Source organism: Lepisma saccharinum, chromosome 3, assembly GCF_977018435.1.
Source record: "Lepisma saccharinum chromosome 3, izLepSacc3.1, whole genome shotgun sequence".
Classification (NCBI taxonomy): domain Eukaryota; kingdom Metazoa; phylum Arthropoda; class Insecta; order Zygentoma; family Lepismatidae; genus Lepisma; species Lepisma saccharinum.
This window is the reverse complement of record NC_139231.1, coordinates 100,951,976-100,978,908: the sequence shown is the minus strand read 5'-3', so window position 1 is coordinate 100,978,908 and position 26,933 is coordinate 100,951,976.

Below are 26,933 nucleotides of genomic sequence, written 5' to 3'. Positions count from 1 at the left end.
GGACAACTCTACAGGAACCTTGCGCTCTGCGGCGCGATTCACGAACTGTTAGTAGTCCGATATGTAGTCTAATATGTAGCCACGTCAGGCTTGTGGTCAAATTTGTAGTCATTTCCTGAATTTGCGATTCTTGAAACTGTCTACAGCGGTCTACAGGCTACAGTCGACTACATATCGGGCTACAGTTGTAGACAGTTCTTGTAGGACCCTATTTAACCCTCCTAGAGCGGGCTACAGCGAACTACATTCGTCATATTCTGTGTTTGTGTATGGCATCCAACTTCAAAGAAGAAAATAGAGCTACCAAAATGGCCCATAATCTGTGTTTTCACTTTTTCGAAAAGCAGAAGGAAATGACAGTGGGCATTTGCGTGTACTTAAAACACATCTTAGAGATATCGGAAATCCTTTTTCTGTTTCGAAAATATCTTCATAGTAATTTGTCACTGAACAGGAGGTGCCGGATTGATCAAAATTGTGGAACCTCATTTTCCCAACAAAAGGATTGTTTCTCTCAACCTCCTGTAATCCAAGTTAGTAATAATAATAATTATCCATATCTTGCACTAATTTATATGAAAATACACTTCCACGAGCAGATTAAGTTTGGTAGGCATAATTTGTTAGCACCTCTTTGCAGGCATTCCTGCTCGTGCACAATACATTTCAAAACATAATTTATCTTGTAATTAATACTTTGTGCAACTTTTAACTGTGCTAATTAGTTTCTCCAAGTTTCTAACTCCCACAATCATTTGTAAACACTTCCTAATACTCCTATAAAATTTGTGAAAAATCATGAAACATTCGGAACTGTTACCTAGGATTTCATGCGATTTAAAAACAGCAATTTCATCTTCTACAGACCATAAATAATAACCACTCATTTTGAATCTTATGCATCCCATAAGCCATGCCAAAATCGTAATTATACGGAAGTCAAGCCCCAACAGTATGCAGTTTGGTTTTGCAGGCAGACGGATGACAAGAAGCAGCACAAACTTAAGTGAAAAAAAATGTGCATAGGTTATCGATGGCTGTAACAGGACAAAAGTAAATAGTGAAATCATTTCTGAAAAGAAATGAAAACTCTTGATAGGCTACTTAAGGTTGCTAAATCATACAAACGCATGCATCGAAAATGTTCACAGTACACACACCACTTATCATAGCAGCCTATATTTTTGCCAGTTATGTACAATCGTTGTGATGATGTTTTTATTATTGTTATTTATCCATGCCATTCCATTCGCCTTCTCAATTGCCAGCGATGTGGTTAGCACATCGTGCTATGATGCTAGGGGTCCCGGGTTCGAATCCTGACCTGGGCATGGCTGTTTCTGAGTGTCCATCCATCAATTTCATCATATCATCCCTCATTCCTATCTTCGCAAATTAGCCAAAAGTGAAGCAAAATAAAGCAAATTAAATCAAATCAACCTAACCATCTCAATTGTTAAAATGGGCTTCAATGAAGCTATTTTTCTTCTTTGTGCAGTGCTCAAGATTTGTGTGAAATATAGTTTTACATAAATTTATTAAGCATTTACTTAATTTATAAATAAAATTCACAGCACAATAATTATGCATTTATTATGAAATAATTTTTATAATGATCATGCATTAATACAAATTGTTGAAACATATGTCATTTAAAAATTAGATGTGGATAAAAATTGTACTTTACAACAGGTTTTATTTACACATTGTATACTTAGGACATAGTGTAGATAGAGCACGTTGTATACTTAGGGCATAGTGTAGATAGAGCACATATTATCTGCTAGAACAAAACAGTGCACTGTACTGACACAAACACATGTAAACATTTAGAGTTTGTTGTGACGATTATGTGTTCATTACCATGTGCAAACTATATATATATTTTTTATTTTTCTCAGGTTCCAAGTTCATTCTGGCTTCCCTGGGATCCAGACTCAGGAGCATTAATGCAAGGCACGGTATGGGATTTGTGCTTGGGTAGTGTATTGTACATAAACTTCTCAGTTCAAATCCTGTATCAGCCAGCATAAAACACCTTTCGATGCATATAAAATATTAGGGATATCACTATTATAAACAAGAAGCACTATATTTCCTCTATTGGCAACCCCTCAGCACATTCATGTTTAATTATGTAACACTACTTATCTTTTAACGGTTAAAAAATTGTGGTAGCAATTATTGTAAAACAACATAACTTTCAAAATAGTTAATACATGAGAGGAAATATTTTCCTGTAGTTTACGTTTATTACAAGCATAAGAAAACAGTTTTTCTTTGTGACGTTTCAGGAGAACACACGCTCCTTTCATCAGACATTTATTTTCGTTTTGACTAAAGATACAGTTATAACAATGGTTAGTAATTTTTTAAACAATGAGAAGAAATTGCATTAGAACATGATTTTTTTAAAATTAATTTGGTGCACCAAAGCATTCTAGTGTAAATAGGTAAAGAGGTTAGTGTAACAGTTCGTTATATCGGAGACACATTAAAATTGGATATTTTGTGTTTCGCATGGTTCGTACTTACCAATTGTGTATTGTGAAACATAGTTCAAGGTGCCATTATGCTTTTTACACAAAAACAAACACAATTTTTCATATAGAGAGTAGTTTTTTCGCTTCCGTAACACACAATATGGTGGGCAGAGGTTGAATACTGTTGTAGGTATGCAGTGTTTCCAACCTTCTTTACTGAAAAATACCTACTATCGTGTTCGTCACGTGTGCAAATTGTACGTTATGCATGGGTAGCTGACGGATAGCCCCACAAACCATTTCTGATAAGGTTAGGTTAGGTTAGGCAAGCATAGTTAAAAAAAGGGGGGTTGGAAACTGACAGGGGGTTACATCATCAAATGTATGTAGCATCCAGTTCACGTAGCGAAAGCAATGGCACTTGTACGTCGCTGAGATGTTTCTCTTGAAAAACACATGATTTCCCGGTCAAATAGATTCCAGGATGAAAGAAAATACCTCGATGAACGTTGTAAGTAGTTTCTTCTGTAAAAATGAAGAAATGTGTCTCCGATATAACGAACTGTTATCGAGGTTAGCAAAGTTTGCTATGATGCCAGGGTTCAAATCCTTCCCAGGACATGGATGTTATTGTGAGTGTCCTTTCGTCAATTTCAACATGTCATTCCTCATCCCCATCTTCATGATTAGCCAAAAGTAGCAGAAGACCAATGCAATAAATAAATCAATAAATAGGTTAAAAAAATATGTGAACAGAGCATTTTTATTTTAAATCTATAATCCCATATGGTTGGTTCTTTCATTATTGTGTGATTTTAGGTATGACTTGAGATGACCGGACCCCTCTCCGATTTTCTTCATATTTGACATACTCACTAATTGAGGCCTCCTAAACACGAATCTGAAGTTAAAATTTGTCGGTCACGTCTAGAAATTGCGAACCATTGACGCTAGCCTCACGAACCATTGGCACGTGATTAGGTTAGTTCAGTTAGGTTAGGCAAACATAGTTAAAATTTGGTGTCGTGGTAGTATCAGGAATATATATATATTTGTTTGTGAAACAAAAAAAATTCTCGAAAATCGACCGTTTCCATTCCGAAAACTAACGCCTTATTTTCACTTATTTTGCAATTTCTAGACGTTTCCGACAAATTTTAACTTCAGATTCGTGATTAGGAGGCCTCAATTAGTGAGTATGCCAAATGTGAAGAAAATCGGAGAGGGGTCCAGTCATCTCAAGTCGCTCCATGATTTCTAATCCAAATTGTTACAAATGTCAACATTTCTTTTTTTGTTATCAACAGGAATGCAAGGTATATTCTGGAGTGTATCAAATTGTGATGTGTGTAACTTTTAAGAATTTCTTGACATTCTCATTGAATGAAATTTCTGTAAATTTGAGGTGTAAGCAAATGTGATGTGAGTGGTTGTCTTATACATAGATATTACATGAGCAGCTAACAGCAGCTTGGTGTTACATGCTAAAAACACCAAACCTACTAGCATATGCATCTGATAGCAAAAACAAACATCTGAAAAGGTTAGGCTGGTTAAGTTTGATTTATTTCTGATCTCAGATGCAGGTGTGAGTAGGTTAGGTACGTCACGGTTTGGTGCTGTCACTAGCACTCACTGTACTCCAAGTTGCTGTCACTAGCTGCTTATAGATAATGCAAATGTATGTTGTTTTTTTGCCAGGTGGTGGCAGTACTAGTCCATCTTCTTGGCAACAAACAATGAATGACTGTCTGCTGAGAATTCCATACAGTATAACATGGGACATGAAAATCGTCCTTAAAGAAAAAAGAAGTAACATGTAGGCCTATCTTTTATGTTTCCGTAGTATGTGCATTCAGTCAGAAATCAAATTCATATGTACAAATGTAGCATGTAACATGACAATATTTTATTCATCAATTAAAAGTTCGGCCAAGTTCAAGGCATGAACAATTTTTGAGCACAAAAACATTCAAAAGTTTGTTCTAATAATTAGTGACATTTGTAATCCGTGAACCTTGAACTTAATTTTCGCTAGTGATTCCAATTGTTCAGATTCTACTTTACTAGGTTCGATACTCAGTGGAGGTACATAGTGGCCCGATTAGCTGGGAATTTCTATTAACAACTGTTATCAATTGTACTCTACTGTTTTCTTGGAAATCTACTGAAACTGAATGGTTTTCTACCAAACACCTACAGTAGATCTAATGTACAGCAAAGAGAAAATATAATAGGCAAATAGTTCATATCTTTTCATTTTTTTCATTCCACATCATATGTTGCTTTAAAGAATGGAATTCTGTTGAAGTGAAGCACATATTGTCCTCCACTTTTTTTACATTTTCATTTAAATTTCACATTGTGTAGAACAGACCAAATAAAAACTGTTATGGACAACTCGCCTACCATTTCTTTAACATATTGGCTTTAAATATAAATTGTCATTCCTAATGATAAACAATTTGTTTTCATATCTGCTTGAAAATCTACACACAGTAGATGTTTCAAAACACCTGTTGATGTACTGAAAACAGTACAGAAGAGACACTAAAAGTGTAAATCATTTCTTTAGTATTATTTTTAATGAGTATGTAATGTGCTTAGCATAAGATGATGGCTGCTCAGCAGGGCTATTTGTGCATAAAGTTGAGTAAAGAGAGACAGTTCGTATGAAACTGGCAACGTTAATCTTAATGGGTTTGAACAGGTTAAGAAAACGTAGATGTTCCTGCTACGAATAATGGCAAAGCATGAAAAATCAGCTGCCCGATCCTGTGGCCGAGTGGTTAGCACATCGCGCTGCGATGCCAAGGGTCCCGGGTTCGAATCCCAGTCGGGCTTGGTTGTTTGTGAATGTCCATTCATCTATTTCATCACTCATCCCATCTTCGCAAATTAGCCAAGAGGCACAAAACGCGAAGTAAAATAAACTGGTACTACTTTACTATACCGGAGACACCTATCAATGTTTTATTTCGCAATTTTTTACATTGCTAACGTACTATTCTGCATTGCGGAACAGTTATTTAGGTGAAATAATGAATTTCTAACGAAAATAATGTCTATTTCTTACAATAACTAGTAGAGTCGAATTACTTTAGGAACATCTCCAGCGGACTGCGCGAGTCTGTCTAGCGAGCCTAGTGGGCGTGTAGAACCTGAGTAAGAGGCTTAGCGATAGGTTCTGGGTTGAGATGGCGTCAGCGGCTTGCTTGGTTAATTGGCTGCTTGGAGAGTTGTGACTCGTTCCGAAGCTTCAAACGCATAACTGCCAAAGATGTTACGGAAATAATCTGCCTCTACTTACTGTTGTTCCTTATTTCCTACAAACTTTCACTGGCAGCCCCAAAAATTCACGATAGCCTCACGAACCATCACGGGGACGAGGTATGCCTACAAGGTTAGGTTAGGCCTGTTAGGTTAGGTTCCATTAGCACTCCTTTCGTTCAATTTAGCATATACGGAAAATACGAGAGCGTATTGTGCTCTCGTGCAGAAAGCAAATGGCGGCAGCAGCAATAGCGCGTCAGAAATAGATTTTCGTAGAAAACCACATGCTTTCGCATTAAAATGGATCAAAACTACATTCCCGAACATCAACAACGCTACAGAAAATGATTTGCGTAAGTACTTTCTCCTGTAAATTTGAAGAAATCCGTCTCCGGTATAGTAAAGTGTTACCAATAAACTAAATCAATCAATCATGAAAAATCAGCTGTCTTTACATTTTGCATCATTCAATTGCAACACATAAAAAAATAGTATTCCTTAGTTCTACCGCATATGTTTCAACAGTGACATACAGTAGAAGGTAAGGTAAAACATAGCATCTGTTATTAAATTTCGTGTATTTACACACAATTGCTTTAATTCAACGAGTATTTTCACTTTATACAAATTACTTTGCGGTTACGCGTACATTACGATTACTTCGCAGTTTTAACAAACTAAACTAGTTTTCTGTGCATTATGCGTAAACAAACAACTCTCGGAATCTCGAAGTACGACATGCATCGATAATGTCAAGGAAATAGCACAACAATCGATTAAAATATCGATTATTTCCATAGATATTGCTTAGTTTCGCCAAGTTCACTACTTTCCTTGTAGCCGTGCGCTGTAGACAATTAAAGATGTAGTCGATTCTTAGTAGACGGTTTCGTGAATCGCACTTTACTACATCTTTTACTACTAAAAACTACTACTTCGTTGTAGACTCGACTTTGTAGTCATTTTCGTGAATCGCCCTGCTGAACTGGGAAAGCTTTTATTGTTAGACTTATGCCTAAGGTGTTAGCTAAGTTTAGTTAAATAATAACTTTCAGTATTTATTCTAAAAGAACCAAACCTAACAACCTAGCAGGGGCGCCGACTTGTTAAAATTATTGGGGGGGCTCGATCACAGAAATAAATGAATGAATAAGTCACTCCCTCCCTTTTTAAAAAATAAAAATTACGTCTTCGTATGGCAGTTTTTAAGCAGTTATTATATTCCTCTTACTACTGACACGCGCGTGGCAGCAGACTCGGCCGTTATTCTGTTCAAAACCGGAAGTGCAGTCCCCGCCAGCGCCAAGGTAGCACAGAAATGTAAACATCCGGTGAATGGTGCCCATAAAAATGTTAATTGTTATCTAAAAAACAAATGAGCAGACACAAAAGACATAAAGAGACTTTGAAACATGGTAGTGTCTGCTGGCACGTTCTTTTTCTGCTGGAACCTCAAAAAAGATACGCGTGGCACGGCAGTAGACTTGGTCTTTGTTTTATCGTCATTTCATCATGCTATGTATGCAATTACGTCTGTAACACATACTGTGAAGTGGATTTAGGCAGTAAGGCGAAAATATTGGACACAAACACGTGAGAGTAGGCTCTGCAGTCGGCACTTTATCAAATCAAAATTAAAATGGACATTTCCACTAAATTTTTTTTTACAACAATTTTAAAAACTACGCCTAGGAAAAATGACCCCTGCAAGTTCTCGCGTTTTTCTGCGTCCAGTTTAAAGGCAGAAACGAGACTTCCAAAGTTGCGTGGCTAGCGTTGCGCTGAAAACACGCCCCGCTATATTAATACACCACGACTTAGAGAGAGCTCGTTTGTCGTCTGCTTCGAGCGTCCAGTTTACTGCGGGTAGCCCCGAGTTCAACTGGAACCTTGACAGGATCAAGACGTACGTACGCAGATCCTCGCGCAGTGGTTACACGTTCAACTAGTTCTCGCGATTTTGCTACCAAGTGATAGTGTAGTGAACAGGTATTGTATAGGAACACATACCGCGTGGTTTAATAGAACAGTGATACGTATACCTTCACCCGGGTAGCCGACCCGAACAGCCATGGACGGGAACGGATCCCCGGACACCGACATGGACACAATAGATCAACCCTCATCGCCACCCACGACTAACCACATAACACCCTCTCAGATAAGTGCGGACAAAAACACCCAAAAACGCCACCGGGATGAAATGGAGGAATCGATCCAGCCCGACAAAGTTCCCCGCGGAGACACTATTTCCGAAATTCAACCCACTCTTCCCGAATACTGGTACGACAAAGACATGCCCGGACCATAAGTCGTCCTCCTGGACGGCATTGAGAAAAACGCGAAAAGACTTGCCGCAGGTAGCGTCGGAAACATTCTCAGGGAAAAAAACCGTGAACTTGGTAGAACATTGTGGTATCAATCGGGTCCGGGTAACATTCAAAACAGCAAGGGCTGCTAATAATTTCATGCTGCAGACTGCTTTGCATTGGGAAATGCTGGTTCAATCGCGGGTGCCACTTTCATTAGTTCAAAGGGAGGGTCTGGTATTTGGTATTGAACATGATACCTCCGAACAAGACGTATTGGAAGGTATAGAAAGCCCCATCAGGGTTCTCACAGTCAAACGCTTGCCGAAAAAGATCTGGCGAGAAAATGGGACTCTCGACCTCGTTCCAACAAAACTTTTCTGTGTTACCTTCCGCGGGAACCAAATACCTGATAAAATCATCATTAATAGCCAAATACACGAAGTAACACCTCGACAGTTTTGCAATGTTCCCAATGTTGGCGTTATTCGCACCACCACAAACAGTGCCGTTCGAAACCCATGTGTGCCAATTGTACCAAAGATAAACATGAAGACCAGTGCGACAGTTCACCCTCGTGTATTAACTGCAAAGAACCCCATTCCTCCTTATCAAAAAATTTCCCCCGACGTAGACTTGAATCAGCCATACAAAACAAAATGGCTGATGAAAACATTTCATACCATGAGGCAAAAAACAAACTACAAGGGATTTTTATTCCCAGCTTCCCCACCATGGAGGAAGTTTTCCGCCCAAGATTCAGAGGTGCTAATTTCCCCCCATTACGTCTTCCAAGGTCGGAACGTTCGGTGGACAACACTAGACTTGACTTGCCCCATTCGACACAAACGGTCAATAACTATCAGATATTGAATCAATCGCAATCGGTGCTCACAAAGGAAGAACCAGTATCAGAAAATACTTCCCCTACTGATGCCATTAAACCGCCGAGGCGACCCAATAGACATCGTTCATCCAAAACAAAAAGAAAAGACGACCATCAACCCCGCAAAACGTACACTAGCAGGAACTGGTATGACGATGATGAAGTGTTAATCATGACCTCCAGTCCCACCTCCGACACACAAAGCAATTATTCCAAACCGATAGGACAAAATGCCCGGCCCGCTGCTTTGACAAGTAAGAGGGAGATAGATAGAGTGAATCCTGTTCGGCCACCAACAAATGTGTTCTCGAATAACTCAACCCCAGCGCATATAACAATAGAGCACAATCTTATCTACAACTCGATCCTAGACATGATTCCCAATTTATGGGACGCGGTGCGCGAAACAGAAAACAAAAACCGTCGCATTCAACTCATCAAACAAATCCAATCTTTAACATCTAATCTCCTGGCTATCATAGAATCCACACATTGACAGAACAAGGTTTCCGATAGATACCGGAAATGGAAACAATAGTACAATGGAATGTTAATAGCTTCTCCGCTAGAAAACTTGAATTACTAGACATCAACCCCAAATTCTCTGTTTACAGGAAATTAAAGGTATCAAACGCGAAAAATATCGTATTGCGCATTATAATATATACGGTACACCAACAACTAATAGGGGAACGGTAATATTCGTACACGAAAAAATTCAACATACAGAAGTCCGGATTCCGAATGACATAAGATTAAAACAAGATTTCCAAGCAGAAATAGTAGCTATTCGCGTTTCTATCTTCCTACAAACATTCACAGTCATATCGATATACATCCCTTCCAATACTAACTCCCAACGCATACGAGCAAGAGACCTTCAAGAAATGGTACAACACGTTCCCGGACCTATTGCCCTTTTAGGTGACTTCAATGGACACCACTCAACGTGGGGGGACAAACATAACGACAGACTAAGTAACGCAATTGACACATGGATCACTGAGAATAACCTCATTCTCTGTAATGATGGCACCCCCACCCATTACCCTCTCAACGGAAATAACCCATCCTGCATAGACCTGACGATAACGTCTCCGGAAATATTCCCTCAGTTCGCGTGGCATAAAGACGCAGACTTACGGGGCAGCGATCACACACCCATTCTCTTAATCAGACGTAGTCACAATCTCCGACCCCCAGGCTTGGCTAACAGCCAGACACCCCCAGTACGGCGATGGAATAAAGCTTCCATTAACTGGGATGCGTTCAAAGCCACGTTCTCACGGATATACATGCCAATTCTATCATTCCGAAATATCAACCTAGTTTACTCCAATCTCATCGAAATGCTTACGGTCGCTATGGACCACAGTGCTCCTCGTACCCGCTTTAGTATCCCGGCCAGATATCCATCCATAAGTTGGTGGACGAGAGATTGCGAAACCATTAAAATCAGAACAAACAACAACTCCGAAAATATGAACGACACCACCTCCGAGAAAATTTGATTGAACTAAAACGCCTACATGCGAAAGCAAAAAAAACTTACCTCCAGGCGAAGAGAGCAGCATGGCAAAACTTTCGCAATACATTAGCTCGCAGCGATAGCATAAGCTCCATTTGGCACAAATTTAACTCCATTCGCAAACCCACCCAAAGTAAGATGAATAACGCTAGACCGAACCTGGGAAAACGACTTCATATCTTTATTAACACCCCCCCCCCCCCCTCGGTTAGCTCGGGTTATAAACACGACGAAAGATTAAACGCAACATTCACTGATGACCGTATTAGAACTCACAAATAACTTGGACTCCCTCAAAAATACCGCACCAGGATATGACGGCATTACATATGACGTACTTCGCCACTTGCCGGACGAAGGTATCCATCCACTTCATTGTACAAATTTACAATGAAATATATCGCACCGGTATTATCCCCATAACCTGGAACAATCATATCGTAATTCCTATCCTCAAACCATCCAAACCTCGCAACAACGCACAATCGTATCGACCCATAGTATTAATTCCGGTACTCACCAAACTTTTTGAAAAAACATTACAACATCGAATAAACTGGACCCTGGAAAAGCAACAATTTTTTCCCCCAACACAAATGGGATTCAGGCTCAATCACGGCAGCCAAGATGCCGTATCCACTCTCACAGTAGCAATACAAAATAGTCAGATAACTAAGGACTATTGTTTTAGCCTGTTTACAGACATTGAGAAAGCCTATGATTCGGTTTACATCGCAATACTATGCAATGTATTAGACAAATTATCAATACACCCTTCCGTTGCTAATATTATCTGGAATTTATAAAATGAACGAAATCTTGTATTTTGGTTCGATGCTCGAGTGGTTTGGGCCAGAAAAGTACGAACCGGAATACCACAGGCCCCCCCCCCCCCTCAGCCCCCTACTATTCAATATATATACCCACCACATCCACCAATTAGATCTCGCTGACTTTAAAGTATTACAATACGCCGACGATTTATGTTGTTATAAACAAACTTCTGATGCCACTCAAGGCATACTTGCTCTAAAAAGGGCTATTACAGTACTTCGGGATAACCTCTGGAGTATAGGACTAACCTTCTCACCCTTCAAATCAAAAATCCTAATTTTCGTTCACCGACAACCTTTAACTTATCCAAACAATATACCAAGTATCCAAAATATACCTCTTGTAGACTCCTATAAATATCTCGGAGTTTTTTTTTTTTTTTACAGAAAACTAACGTGGAGACCCCACATTGAATACCTCAAAATAAAAGGAAAAAAAAATAACATATTACGAAGCATATCCACCACTAAGTGGGGGAGTCATCCATACATTATGCTCTTATTTTATAAAAAATGCTTTAGATCATTATACGATTACGCAGCCCCAGGTGGGGCAAACACAAAAACCCTGAACTCGTTAGATATATTACAACGACAGGCTTTACGAACGTGCCTCGGCCTAATGCCTTCCAGCCCAAACGTGAGTGTCTATCTCGAGAGTAATGAAGAATCACTTACTCACAGACGAAAAAAACTCACGGTACAATTTCTACTCAAAACATGGGCTATACACCCCCATAAACATGGAAAATATCAAGAAAGATGGCCGGAGTCGACATTAATATAAACGGATGGATCAAAAGACGATACCGCAGTAGGTTCTGCGTTTTATATCCCGTCCAAGAACATAATTAGACAATTTAAATTACCTACCGACGCGTCATTTTTTTCGGCGGAATGCTATACAATATATAGAGCATTAATTCATATCCTCGCGTCGGGCCTTCCACAATGTCTTATACTGACCGACGCCTTGACCGTGCTCCAAACGTTGTCAAGAGCAGGCACTGCAGCCTATAAACTTACGATTTTCCCTTATCTTATTCAAAGTGCAGCGTTACGCCTCCGAAATCGGGGACAAGAAGTGACCTTTACCTACATCAAGGCACATTCCAATCAAAACAAATCTCACGACTTCGTAGACATCTACGCAAAGCAAGCTCGGACACTCGAACACGTAACCCCCTTACGCTTGCCTTACACAGACTTGCTCCCTCGCGTAAAAATGAAAATCCAACACGAATGGGATGAATGGTGTGCACACGAATTACAAAACACAACCACCTATAAGTGGAACACGCACATCGGCACAAAACAACCTTGGTATCAATTTTTGAAAATGCCTCGGGCCGTGATTGTGTTCACCTTGAGAATGCGCACGGGTCACGTTCTGGTGAATCAACATTTGGCAAGAATAAATGCGGTACCTATAACTTCCTGTCAATGCGGAGAACCCAGCCAAACAATAACTCATATGTTTTTCCAATGCCCCTTACGACAAGCCCATCGGGAACAGTTGTATCAAACCCTACTTCGACTAGCTGTTCCATTTCCGGTGTCAATCCCAACCCTGATAAGTCAGACTCTAGCTCCCATCATGTGGACGCTATATAGCTTCGCACGACAACACAGCATCTCAATGTAAACAAAAACAATAAGGAAGATCACAGTGTAACATACCTAACAGGATACCTTCCCATAGTGAAAATCACGAGTGAAAGTGAAAGTGTATTGTGCAGGTGCCATAAGGAATAATGACAGGAGACAAGAAGAAGTCGGATCAAATAAAGCAGTCCCGATGGCTAGAAACCGCAAAGGATAGGCGGTGTGAGCCACGATAAAGCAAGCAAGCAAGACTGCGGGTAGCCCACGGTGAGCGAACACGTGCAGCAGTTTTACAAATCTGTACAGATTTAAATAATGGAAGAAGGAGCGATAGTGGAAAGGAAAGCTATGCTTTGTAACCATCATTCTACCATGAAATATCCCTGCTGCTCACGTGCAAGATAAATGAAAGGGTTCTGCTGCGTGCCTGTTCTCTTTCAAATATATATATATATATTTTAAACTTATATTTATCGAAATTTACCGTAACCTATGTAGTGCAAAATAAGAATTATCACATTCTTCACTTTATTTATAAAGTCTATTTTCCATAAAGCAATTTCAGTTTGTGTTTCATTTCTGTTGCGCAAGTTATGATCAAATATTTTTGGACAATTTAGAGAAAATACACTGAGAAGATTACATCAGTTGCACAGTACATATTAATACTTCGTTTATGTATAATTATTACAAGGAAATAATGTGTATAACCAAGGGGGGGGGGTTCAACGGATCCACCCCCCCTTTGGTTCAGTAAAATTACCGGAGTTACCTGTTCTATCCGCTTGTTCATAAAAATGTCTTCGGACTTATTTTATTCTCTTAAATTAGAGACATAGGACGGGATACGGATAGGAAGGAAATTACGTAATTCCACACACCAGGCAGGCCAAATATCTGCAATTTCCTGATAGTTTCGGAATTTCTGCGATAAGAAACTGCATTGAGACTGTCAGCACTTAACCTACCAAATAAATAGTTTACAAAGAAACACCACAAGGTTCAGTTTGCATTATTACCTAATGAGCATATAACCCTAACAACCTAGCTTCACGCCGGGCACGTTACAACACATACAATGTTGTTATTTTCAGTGGCGAAGCGTGATGTCTCTGGAAGGGTAGGCACAGGACGGAGCAGGGATTGGGGGGAGGGGAAGATGTGATTTTTTTTAACAGTAGTATATTAAAATATAGCCCCTAGAAAATAAAAGATAACATATTGCCTGAATCTCGTCTACTACTGTTCGAAAAAGTCGGGAAAGTGATTGTAAAGGATGATGTAGTGATTAACGCTCTCGCCTTATAATCAAGAAGTAGAAGGTTCGATTCCCCATGGAGGCATTGGTTCAGATTCTACTTTAATCTAGTCTCGATTAGATATCTGAGAATAAAGGCACTTCTGTCTCGAAGGTCAGAAAACAGTGATAATGGGACTCGATGTTCTGACCACGAGTCCCCCAATGAAAAAGCCGTTCTGTCAAACCCTAGCCATCTTACATTTGTTAGATTAAAGCTGCTCGTATAAATTATTTGCTACTTCAATAACAGTATTGTGAATGTTTCTCTCATTACAGAAATGGTTGGTTCACTTGATTGTCACTTAACGTTTATTTCTTTTTAATGCTGACCTCATCGGCGTGCTACGACAAGAGCCTCAGGTTCGTATCCCCACCTGGGCATAGGTGTTCTTTGTGAGTGTCTCTTCGTCAATGTCATCATATTATCGCTCATTCTTATCTTCCCAATTAGCCAAAAATGGCAGAAAGCCAAGTAAAATAAACTAAATCTAACAATCAATTATTTCTTTTTAACTCTTTCATGCATATAATTCTTCTTCAACAGGCGACTTTAAAAAAAATATATATATGATTTAGAAAATGATGAAATGCTAAATGAGAACACGGACACCTTTCTGTGTAACACACCGACAAGAAAATTTCAGTAACATGGATTTTCTCTATACATTTGCATTGTACGTACTTTGCCCCATTTTAAGAGTAGCGCGTTTTCAGTTATGTCACTAATCATGAAAGGAAATTTCGCCTCAATGTCCCTTTCCTCAAATAAATAAAAATACTTTCCCTCTCTGAATCGAGATTGGTGTGGGGCACATCCAGCAGCCAGCACTTCGCGAAAAGCGGTTCCTCAAAAGAGCTGAAAGCACCAAACTTAACACTAGTAACCAACTTGCATGCATTATTTGCAGTTAGAATTCTAATAATGCCTACTTTCATAGGTTAGGAGGCCAGGCTTAGAGGTGTTAGCAACACATTTTCGCTACATGTTAGCAGCTGGGTGTGCTCCGCTCCCGGCACAGCTCTGAATCTTCCATGGAAACGCTGCTTCTCAACAAGCTCTGTACGTCCACTGACTGCTTCGTCACGCGCTCGTACACGATCGGCACTCTTCGGAAGTCAGGGAGAGAGAAAAGAGGCCGGCCTCTCAGGTTACATTACAGGCGGACGCGCCCCTGAAATTATGCTTTCCCGCACGATTCACTTAGGTAGTTATGGGACCAGCTGAGGCACTCTCAGGCGGGCCTCGCTGAATGCGCAGATACGGTTCCAGGCAGGGTTGCAAACTTGCGGTAATTATCGGAAGACCTAGAATTTCATTTTTATTTTATTAAGCGTCGTTTAATGAAATTTATAAGTAATAAAATAATCCGTAATAGACAAATATATTAGGGTAGGCCCGGCCTCCGGGCCTCATAGGACGCTTCGCCACTGGTTATTGTGTATACCATGTAGATATCCCTTTCGGACATGATTTTTTTCTTTGAGTGATAAAAATTATTTTATTGCATTTTCTACATCTATGTACAAATACTAACAAGGATTTGACAAACTTTTGTCATTCTGATTGTTAGGTACGCAACAATGAAATGGTGTCAATTGACGCCACTGTGACTGAATGGTGGGTGATAAATGTTGGGCTATGGATTCTATGCACTTGAAATGAAACATATGTCTTTTCAGTTTAAATTTATTTCTGTTTGTAAAATACAATGAAATTGTTTTATTTGTTTATTTTTTAAACTGAATATTGAATAGTTGCATGTACTGTTGTGTGCATTTTGTATTATATTTATTATATTTATTAACTACATACCACAAGAATTAAGTTTTGGTCAACAGCCATTTCCTGACTACAACACACATTTATAAAAATGAGTCACTTCAGAATATTTCGAATTAGTCTAATAGTTTGCTGTTAAAATTAATGCACGTTTTATTGTCTTTCTACATGATATTTTAGGGAAATGGAATTTTCACTGCGTATGGAACTGGACAAAACAGTTCTTGCTTTTGTTCAAGCATAGAGAAACTTTGCACTTACTGCATTTTATCCTGCTTCTCCCGACACAATCTTCTTTCTTGCACCGTTTCTCTCTTCCTGTAATGTACTCAGGCCAGTGATTAACGTTGTCATAACGTACATCCTTGATGGGTCTCACTTCAGGTAGCCCTGTCGTCAATGAATGGGTGTCATCTGCTTCATCGTCTCCTTCGGCGGTGTCATTCAGATCGTGAGATCTTGGCCTTCCTCTTTTTTTCAATCTTTTCTGTTGTTCAGTGTCCTCCATCAGAGTTAGCGCTTCAGCAATACTATTTCTGAATGCTAGCAGATCCATCGTCTTTGTCCGGTCACCGTGTAGTAATTTCACGTCACGCTGATATTGCAGCCATGAGTTGCAAACTGCCAAATCAACAAGGTGAAAAATGACCTTTAGTGTCCATTTCCTGGATTTGAGCGAAATTCTGTATAGGGACACAAGAAAGTCCATTTTGTCTACACCCCCCATGAAAGCACAGTACTCTTTCACAATAAGGGGTCTTCGAACTTGAATGTGCATCTTCTGGGATGCACTCCACCTCTGAACGGTATCTGTATCATTAATTCCTGCATATGAGGACACTAAAGTAACAACACTGTTGTCCAACCAACGAACAACACAAAAATCTTCTTCCACAGGAACAGCAATATCAGCTGCACCTCTCACTTCTTTTTTAAGTTCTTTTTCTCCTTTGAGAGGACACTTCTGTAACCTGTTTGCCCGAATAGTACCTACACTCTGAATTCCCTTCTTGTTAAGTTCTCTAACTAGAGGAATGATGCTGAAAAAATTATCAAAATAAACTTTGTAGTTTTTTCCGCAAGGAATATTATCACAGAGTCTCATCACAATTGATCCACCCAATCCCAGAAACTTGTTGTTCTCACTCACACTTGTGCACTTTCCTTGGTAGATTTCAAAGTCGTAAACTATTCCTGAAACCCCACAACGAACGAAGTTTTTTAATCCTTCGGGAGTAGGCTTTCCTCTTACAAACTGTTTCATTATCGTGTGTCCCTTAAAAGGAATCATCTGTTCGTCAATACTATGTTTCTCCTCTTGTGACAAACTAAGACATGTTGTACGAACTCTGTCTATGAGGGGCCTTACCTTCCAAAGACGATCTTCCAGGGGATGATCTACTGCATTATCAACTAAGTGAAGGTTGTTTCTAAGTTTAGACACTCGATTTAGTTGTAAGCTATCAGCAATTAGGGGGACTCTGGTCTTTGGTTCCCAGTACATTCGAATTCTTGGGTAGTGCAAGGACCCAAACATGATGTGAATGCCAAACAATCTGCGTATTTCCGAAACACTACAGTTAACAGACGTGCCAGTTTTCTGCATGGAGTAGATGTTTGTTTGATCACATAAAAGTTGAAATATTTCCCTGGTGAAATATTCAGAGAAATATTCTATAGGTGTTTTTTCTGTATCAGGTATGGACACCGCTTGTCCGCTAAAACAAAAATCTGGAGGAGAGAACGGTTTCTTTCTCCATTTAATGGGTTCCTTTTGTAAGTTAGTCCCTTCCTCAATGTTCACTTCCACGTCATGTTCTTCACTAACAGGAGTTTCTGTGGCTTCTGCAACTGGTGCAGAAGAGGAAGTACCTATGCAGGTTTCTCTGGTCTCTGGAGTCCAATCAGGGTCATCTTCACGCTCCGATAAATCAGAAAGGTCACTATCATCAAGCTGATCGAGAAGCCTATGTGCATCCTCCAATGAAAGTGCCATTGTTAACCTGAAAAAAATGAAGGAAATTCATATTGTAATTGTAATTTTCTGTACTAAAAGTCCATTCCATCACAGATGCAAAAAAATTCTTACCTCTTTCCGAACCCACACATTAACACACAAAATCAAACACTTCCACATACATCAACAAACATGACTTACCCGCCACACACACACACCATTGCACCTGGCACGCCACACATAGACCTGCCATCCAAAAATTTTAACAAAACTTGTGTATTTCTAAAAACACAATTTTTTAGATGATGAATTGATTTACATTCATTCAGAACACATGCATGTTATCCATCCCCCCCCCCTTTCCCCTTGGTGTCACATGCATACACATGCATCCATCAAGACATATAACGCATGCCCACGCTAAAACAGTGACACAAACATAAATAAATAAATAATAATGTAACATTGTCCAAACATTTGGCAAGACATGGTAAGATCACTGAATTACGCATATTTATTTGTTGTTCTTGTTTAGTCATGATGGCGTCAATCAACACCACTAATTTTCAAAAAAATCTGTAGTTGTAATTATTGGACCAATAGCCAATTTGATAACATTACTTTAAAATATAACTATTAAATGCTTCTCCACCACTTACTTGATTTAGATAACACAAATAACACAATTTTAAAAAAATAAGTATTCTTACCTGTGTCTTGAACAGTTGAGCAACTTGACACACACTCCCAAGTAAGAAAACTCACGTGTCCTCTTAGTAGTTCAAAAATGAAGCGCAAGTGGCAGCACCTTCTTAAAGCTTGTTGGCAACTGACAACAGCATGAGCAAGCGGATACAACTCGTATCGACTGAGAAGTATTCGTTTGAACACTCGAGTGTCAATTGACACCGCCATGTCCGAAAGGGATATTTCAAAATGACAGATATGTAAAATATAAATATAAAAAATGTAGTGAAATAGAGAAAGAGACACTTCTGGAATTTCAATGTAGACCTAATTAAAAAGTCGAAATAATTTATTGTGTTGCTGGAGGAAGCAACGCTAAGGTTTTTATTTGTTTATTTAGAGATTATTTTACTCATACACAGGCCGGGATTTATATATGTGAAGGCTCGGATCTTACAACACCAAGACCCCAGCCCAATCCCCTCCACAGTTTCAGTTATAACTTTTCGCCAAGCTACATGAGGTAGTTAGTTATACGTATTTCTACATTTTTCATCACATCCGAAGTGCCTAATTTTTTCATTATGTGGTACTTTTCAAAGCAGTTTTTTTTCCCCCAGTGAAGGCCCGAACTGGCAGCCCTCAAGCTCACTAGTGTTGTCCACGGGACGAGACGGGACAGGCTTTTAAAAATTCGAGACGAGACGAGATTGACCATGTGTCATGAGACAAACGAATATTTTCGAGACGAGACAGCATTTCCACGAGACGAGACAGGCCGAAGTCTCGTCTCGTGGGCAACACTAACTCACCCTAAACCCTGATCTCATTTTGACCATACCCTGCATAATTTTGCGCCTCCTAAGCCAAATAGCTGCTTCTAATCATAGAAGTACGAGTTTCGTATTCAGTTGGCCACAGTTTTCTTATTTCAAGATCTTTAGTAATTCCTTTTGCTTTCTAATGACAAAGTTAAATCAGCTTTTTATGCAATGATGATATGTGAACATTTCTAGTACAGATAATATTCATTAGTAAAATATGCATGTAATGAACACCAGAATACACTAATTTATTGCAACGTTCACATATCTCTAAGTATATGTACTTAGTGAATTTGATTGGGTGGGCACAGGAAGACCACCCCTGTCGCCGTCCCTGGCGGTCCACTAAGAAATTGGATACGCTTGTCAAAAAATCACGCGGCAATGTTGTGCAATGTCGGCGCAAGGGATTCCCCAAAGAACGCGAACGAAGATGTTGACGGGAGTGGGGTGGGTGTGCGTTCTGCGTGAGCTGGTATCCACGAAAATTGGCATGTGTTGAATGGCACCAAAAAACAAATAAAATTTCCTGGGCGAAGGGCACCATGACGTAAAAACGAAAAAAATGAACTGTCATAGGTTGCATACTCTGAAGGGCAGATGGGTGTCCGTGTGATCTGACGTTAAGTACCACATTTCCCGCTAGGGGCGCCAACATTGTAGGATTCCTCATGAAGGAGCGCACGTGTCTGTGCCATTCGTGCCTCAGGTGCTGTGCCAGCAGCAGGTTGTTAAACATTCACAGTTGAATGGAAAGATGTGAGGTTCTTGGACAGTAGTGTTGGGCAAACATTTGACCTAGAGTCGTTTCCACGTTCAGAAGAGACAACGGCGCTTATGGAGAAACCGCACAGTGTTGCCAATACAGCGCTAGCTCATGTCGCCGGGAAATGATGACCTTCCTTCACAATGAAGGTGTTACATATTTTGTATATATAATGATAATTATATGTAATTATTAATATTAATATTATACTGTGAACGTTACAGTTACCCTTTTTACTATGATCCATTGCGATCACTACACACGCGAGTGTAATGCACGAATATGACACTTCAGAAATCACTTAAAAAAGTAAAAATCACTGAGAGCTCACACAACTGAAAACACTTTTTCGGGAGAGGGAAAAAGTCTAAACAGACCAAAGCAGATCTCTCACTCAAGTAAGGGGAACCTGGCACATGGGTTAGATTAAGTTGCAACCCAAACAAACAAATGAGTTATGACCCACGTGAACTGATAAGACGTGAATGACTCAAGCAAGGCATGTCATATTTCTATCTTGAACCTCCATATTTTGTCACGTGTTGGAAAGCCTTTCAAGGGTTAATATGGTGTCTATGAATTTATGAGTACGTTGTAAACTGAAAGGTGATCTTCATTTCAGTATTAATGTCGACAGTAATGTAAAGGAAAACAACGTGTATTTGCGACAGCACTAATGTTGATTACACCAACAGCATTGGAAATAATTGTCAATTATTAAATTTAAGTAATTTCAATTCTATTATAACAAACAGCATGAAGTTCATATTTTTACTGAATGGAAATAAAATAACTCGAGAACTTGGTGGTGATTAGCCGGAATGCTGCGGTGAGTCAGCTCAAGATGGCCAGACAACGTCTCCTTACTTCGCGCGCGGTTCGGGTTAAAAAGAAACTCCAAATGCATGGAAGTAATATTTCTGGGAACCTTTGAGTGGTTATAAAAAATAATTTCATTATTTTCTCCACAACTTTGTCGCTGGAAGTTTTTACTTGGAATTACAGAACAAAAAATGGCCAGCGACGACATTTTCTACTGCACGAATATAAAAAATCTCCACATACTTTATTTGAATATTTTTTAATGCAAATATGTTTTAAAGTATTGATAAATTCTGAGTACCACCGTCACCTATGACAATTATAAAACAGTGTCAATTTTTTTCATAATGAAAGCTTCAATTTTACGGCATGTTTCAACGTTAGGAATGAAAACAATGTAAAAATTGTGTTTTCACAGAAAATTTGCGTTTTTAATTTATCTAAAATTATGTAAGCAAGTTACCGGTTTTTTGTGTTCACCATCGTATTCTCTACAAAATTTCCTGCAAAACTGCAGGTACCGATTTTACTTAAGCTAAATTTGTAAATCCAGAAATTTGACAACAGCGCGCTCGTATTGCCCACAAGAGCCCATTGTGTCTTCTGAACGTGAAAACGACTTTAGCAGTGTTACGTGTTAATTCTTAGCCACAGCCCATTGTGTTGTGAAGTGTACTAGTGTTAACGGCCATAAACACTTGCAGCCCGGAGTAAGGGATGGCTGCATACACGTCCCAAGAGCTGGCGGACATGCATCTGCTTTATGGGGAGGCTGGATGTAATAGCCGTGCTGCAAGGCGTCTGTATGGGGCACGTTTTCCAAATAGGGCGTTACCATCGCACACCTTATTTCAAAACTGCAGACAATAGACTTCGGGAAACAGGATCAGTGTTGCCACCTCGTCGAGAAGTTGGGATGACCGCGAAGTGGGCGAACTCGACGGTTTGTGGAAGATGTGCTAACTGCAGTGATGGATCATCCAGGCACCAGTACGCGTGCACTAGCCCACGAGCGAAACACCTCCCATGTGAATGTGTGGCGTGTCCTGGCAGAAGAGGAGATGCACCCGTACAAATTGAAGTGCAAGATCTTTTACCTCGGGACTTTGGCCCACGTGAGGACTTTTGCCAGTGGTTTGTTCATCAAATTGAAACTATCCCCAATCTTCAGAATACGGTACTATGGACTGATGAGGCTATCTTCACGAAAACTGGTGTGTTCAATAGTAAAAACAGTCATGTGTGGGAACATGAAAATCCACATGCACTGCTAGTGGCACATCATCAGCACAGATTTGCAGTGAATGTGTGGTGCGGGATACTGCATGACCATTTGATTGGACAGTACATTCTTCCTGTTCGTCTATGTGGACCCACTTATCAAGCATTTCTCAGTGAGGTTTTGCCTGAACTACTAGAGGACGTGCCCTTGGCACTGAGACAAAGACTGTGGTTTCAACATGACGGTGGACCCCCACATTTCGATCGGAATGTGCGCAATTTCCTCAATACCGTATTCCACAACCAGTGCACTGGCCACCTCGATCGCCTGATATTACGCCCCTGGATTTCTTCCTCTGGGGAGTGATGAAACGCCTCGTTTACGAAACACCTGTCGTGTCAGCCGAGGACCTTGTTGCCCGTATCAATGTAGCTGCAGCATCGATAGCAGAAACGCCAGGGTTGTTGGGTCGCACTAGACAATCCTTGATTCGCCGTTGTCGCCTCTGCTTGGAAGTACATGGTGGACACTTTGAAAACCGTCTGTGATGAGGTTCCCTTCACATCTCCATTAAGCATACTGTGTGCCCTTCAGGGTATGCAACCTATGACAGTTCATTTTTTTCGTTTTTACATCATGGTGCCCTTCGCTCAGGAAATTTTCTTTGTTTCTTGATGCCAATTTTCGATGATACCAGCTCACGCAGAACGCACACCCGCGCCACTCCCGTCAACATCTTTGTTCGCGTCCTTTGGGGAATCCCTTGCGCCGACATTGCCATGTGATTTTTTTGACAAGAGCGTACCCAATTTCTTAGGGGACCGCCCAACACAGACGACTTCTCTCCACCCGTTTTGCCATTATTCACTTCGGAAAATCATTTTCCCACGTTTTCAAACGTCAATAACTTGGCAACAAAGCCGTTTCCGGAATTTCGTTACATGAACTTTCCACCCTATTTTCACTCGTACAATCACTTCCCAAGCGTTGTAAATGAACTTACGAAACACCCTGTATATGTATAATAGAAAATAAAAATTATATACTTAGTATATAGTAATAAGTCGTGTGTTTTGTCGTCTCTGGTCATAGCCGCCCCCCCAAGTTGATGGTCTAGAACATTTCAAATGTGTATTTAAAGTTAAGTTCATGTGGCACAATTCAGAGTAAACTTTACAAGAGAAGAAAAATAATACATTAGATCCTCTTAAGTAGGGATGTGCCGAAGCGGCAGAAATTGACATATCGGCATCAGCAAAAATCCGATATTTAAACCGGTACAGATTATACTAGAGTAATAACTTTTATATTATAGTTTTGTAAGATTTATTGAAAATTTGGTTATGATTCGTCATTATTGTAGAGTTTTTGTAATAAAATTATTGCAAACTCTCATTCAGAGGATCAAGCTAACTATAAATCGGAAATAAAACAGTACATTGCTGAACCAGGATCTGCTGTTGTATTGGAAATTCAAAAATGAGTATTCAGTGATTGAGTGTTCAGTGTTGCTGAACAGATTTGCGATAAGAGAAGAAGTAGGTTACTTCCTGAAGTGCTTCCAACAGATTTGCGATAAGAGAAGAAGTAGGTTACTTCCTGAAGTGCTTCCAAACCTCGTATTTCTGAAGTTGAATCTGGCAGAACAGGAATTCATTTTGCATTTCAAAAAACTGCTTGTGTACTAATGTTAAATCTCTAGGTTCACATCAGTAGCGGCTCGTGCCTAAAATAACAGGTGAAGAAGTATATTTATAGGCAATGAAAACAAATAGTAAGTGCCAGTGCCCCCCCCCCCCCAATTTAAAACGTCTTTTTTGTCTTCATCCGTCCATCTGGAAAATGGTGTCTGCAACAAATTACACACTAAGTCATTTACTGGGTTCATTGTAGAAACCACAGCTCAACACATGAACACAACACACGATAGGAAACGCGAAACACACACGCGGAACAAGATCTCGCGAACGCGAAGATTTTGCCACAAGCACTGGATGCGATGTTTTCTCCGACGAGAGAACTGCTTCATCTAGAAGGCGACACCCGTTCAAGGCCAACGCTAGGTGACGTCACCGTTGCCATGACAACCGGCTAAGTTTTCCGCAACCTAGCGGTGTTTGCTCTTGGGTTGGGACGAACTCAATACGTGCGTAGCGCCGAGCGGCGTGTTATTTGAGTATTATCGTGTGCGTTCTGCTGGGAAATAGTTTAATTTAACAAGCAAATGAAAAATGTCAATATTAATTTGAAAATTAGGTGAAAACATCTGCACTTGTTGCACTTGGCCAGCCGCCACTGGTTCACATAACCTTTTGTAGATGCAAATGTACATTCGCATCTCTTGAGAACATATATGTATATACATATGATATGCAATAGAAACGTACATACCAAATTTATTTTTGTCATGCAGAAAATAACATCCCATTTCTGTTTAATAATCTTATGTATCGGAATCGGTTCCAAAAATTATCGGAGTACACATCGACATCGGTAAATTTTCAGCTTCGTCACATCCCTACTCTTAAGCAAAATTATTTGGGGGCTCTGCCCCCCAATCATTAGCATTGGGGGGGGGGGGGGCTCGTGCCCCCTAAGCCCCATGGAGTCTGTGCCTATGCATTAGTCTGTCAGAACTTAATTTGCTCTAGTGTTGTGCGATAAAAGAGACTATCGAGTTGAACTGCGTCTTCACAACGAGAGAACGTGTTTTCTTCCTATTCAATGCAATGTTATTTTCCTTCGGAAGGGGTAGCTTTAATTATTGCGACAGCAGTTATGAAACAAAATTATGATTTGTATCGTACATCAATGTAAAGATGAGACTTTGGAGAATACGACTATATATCACACATACCTGACAGAGAATAAGGTAAACAATAACCGGAGTAAGATTCCAGTTCCAAGCACAGCCGAAGCCGACCAGAACTAACCCGATCTTAAGTCTGCCACGCTGCCGCCATGGATGGAAAACCAGTACCTCGGGCGATTGAACCGACGGCACCCATTGGCTGAGATTTCTTTTGGAACATTCGCTTTACTCGACTCCCATTTATTCTTTACATTCTAATCTGTAAGGTATATGTTATATATAGACTTGATCTCCGAAATCTCATCTTTACAATGATGTACGATACACATCATAAGTTTGTTTCATAACTGCTGTCACAATATTAAAGCTACCCCTTCCAAAGGAAAATTACATTGAATTGAATAGGAAGAAAACACGTTCTCTCATTGTGAAGACTCAGTTCAGTAAAGTGGGATCCATGAGCATTACCGTGTAAATTGTCCATGACCATTTTCATTAATTTTTCTCTTACATCCTGTGTATGCTAAAGGTCCCAGGTTCGATCTCAGACGGTTCAAATCCGGAAACTTTTATAACGTTAGAAGTGGACCCAGTACCCACCCAGCGTTGAATAACCTTGGGAGGTAAAGGCAGTCAGGGGCATGATGTTGATCACATCACTCCCACTCACGACCAGATCAAGAAAGTGTGGGGCGTTACCCCACACCCCCTATACGCCTTCATGGCATGGTGCAAAGCACAGGCGAGCACTTTACTTTTTTGGTAAAAAAGTTGTTAACAGCTTGCACAAACATGGTGATGGACGATTTGCTTGGTAATACTCATGGATCCCACTGTACACCCCAAAGCCGAATTGACCACCATTTTCATTCGGTCTGAATTACACAATGTGATGACAATGAATTGAAATAAAGACGTCAATAAGCAGAGAACAATGTCTGCTTCGAACCAACATAGTTTCATTCCTTAAAACAGCACAGGATGTAGAATAAAAAAAGTAGAGAATAGCGGTGGACAATTTACCTACCATTCTCTTTGCCGTTGACAGGCCTAAATGGAACATTTACGTGAAATTCAAATATAAACTTGTGTACAGTGGCGACGCTAGTATAATTTTATTCGAGATAAAGTCAAAGATATTCATAAAATTTGTTTCAATAGTTGGAGATAGGGAGTGGGATTCTGTAGATGAAGAGGGTATCAGTAGAGCCCCCCCCCCCCCCCCCGTAAAAAAAGAACACCCTGGTATGTTAATATTCTATCTCAGATTTGCAATACATTTAAAATAATTAATTCTTCACTTCTCCATTAGTATGAACTTTTCTGTAGGAGTTCTCTCATTACTCCCCCATGGGATTTGATTCTAGCTCCATGGAGCAGAGGTATACCAAAAAAGCTGCTTTCTAGTTTTAGTTTTCAAGCACAAGAGCAAATTTTTAATAAATAAATAAATAGTAACAACTTGGGTCTCTGAATATGACTAAACAAATATATTAATTCTGTTTGGCATCATTTATTATAGCAGTGGACTGATAACTAACAAGTAATACTTTTTTCTATCCTGGAACAGTGAGGTGGGGTGCTAGAAATCAACTTGCTTCAAATTGCAAAACTACAGATTTACCTCTCTTGGAGAAAGATTGGATCATAGAGTGCAATTTTAAAACATGCAAGTCTAGCACCATCATCTGGAAATGGTTGATTTTTCCTCCCATAGGAGAAGATTGGATACCTCCATGTTAAAAGCATATTTTTAGTATATTTGATTCCAGCACCATCACCAGGAAATTGTTGAACTACATATTATTTACCTCCCTTCGGAAAAAAAATGTATACTCATATTAAA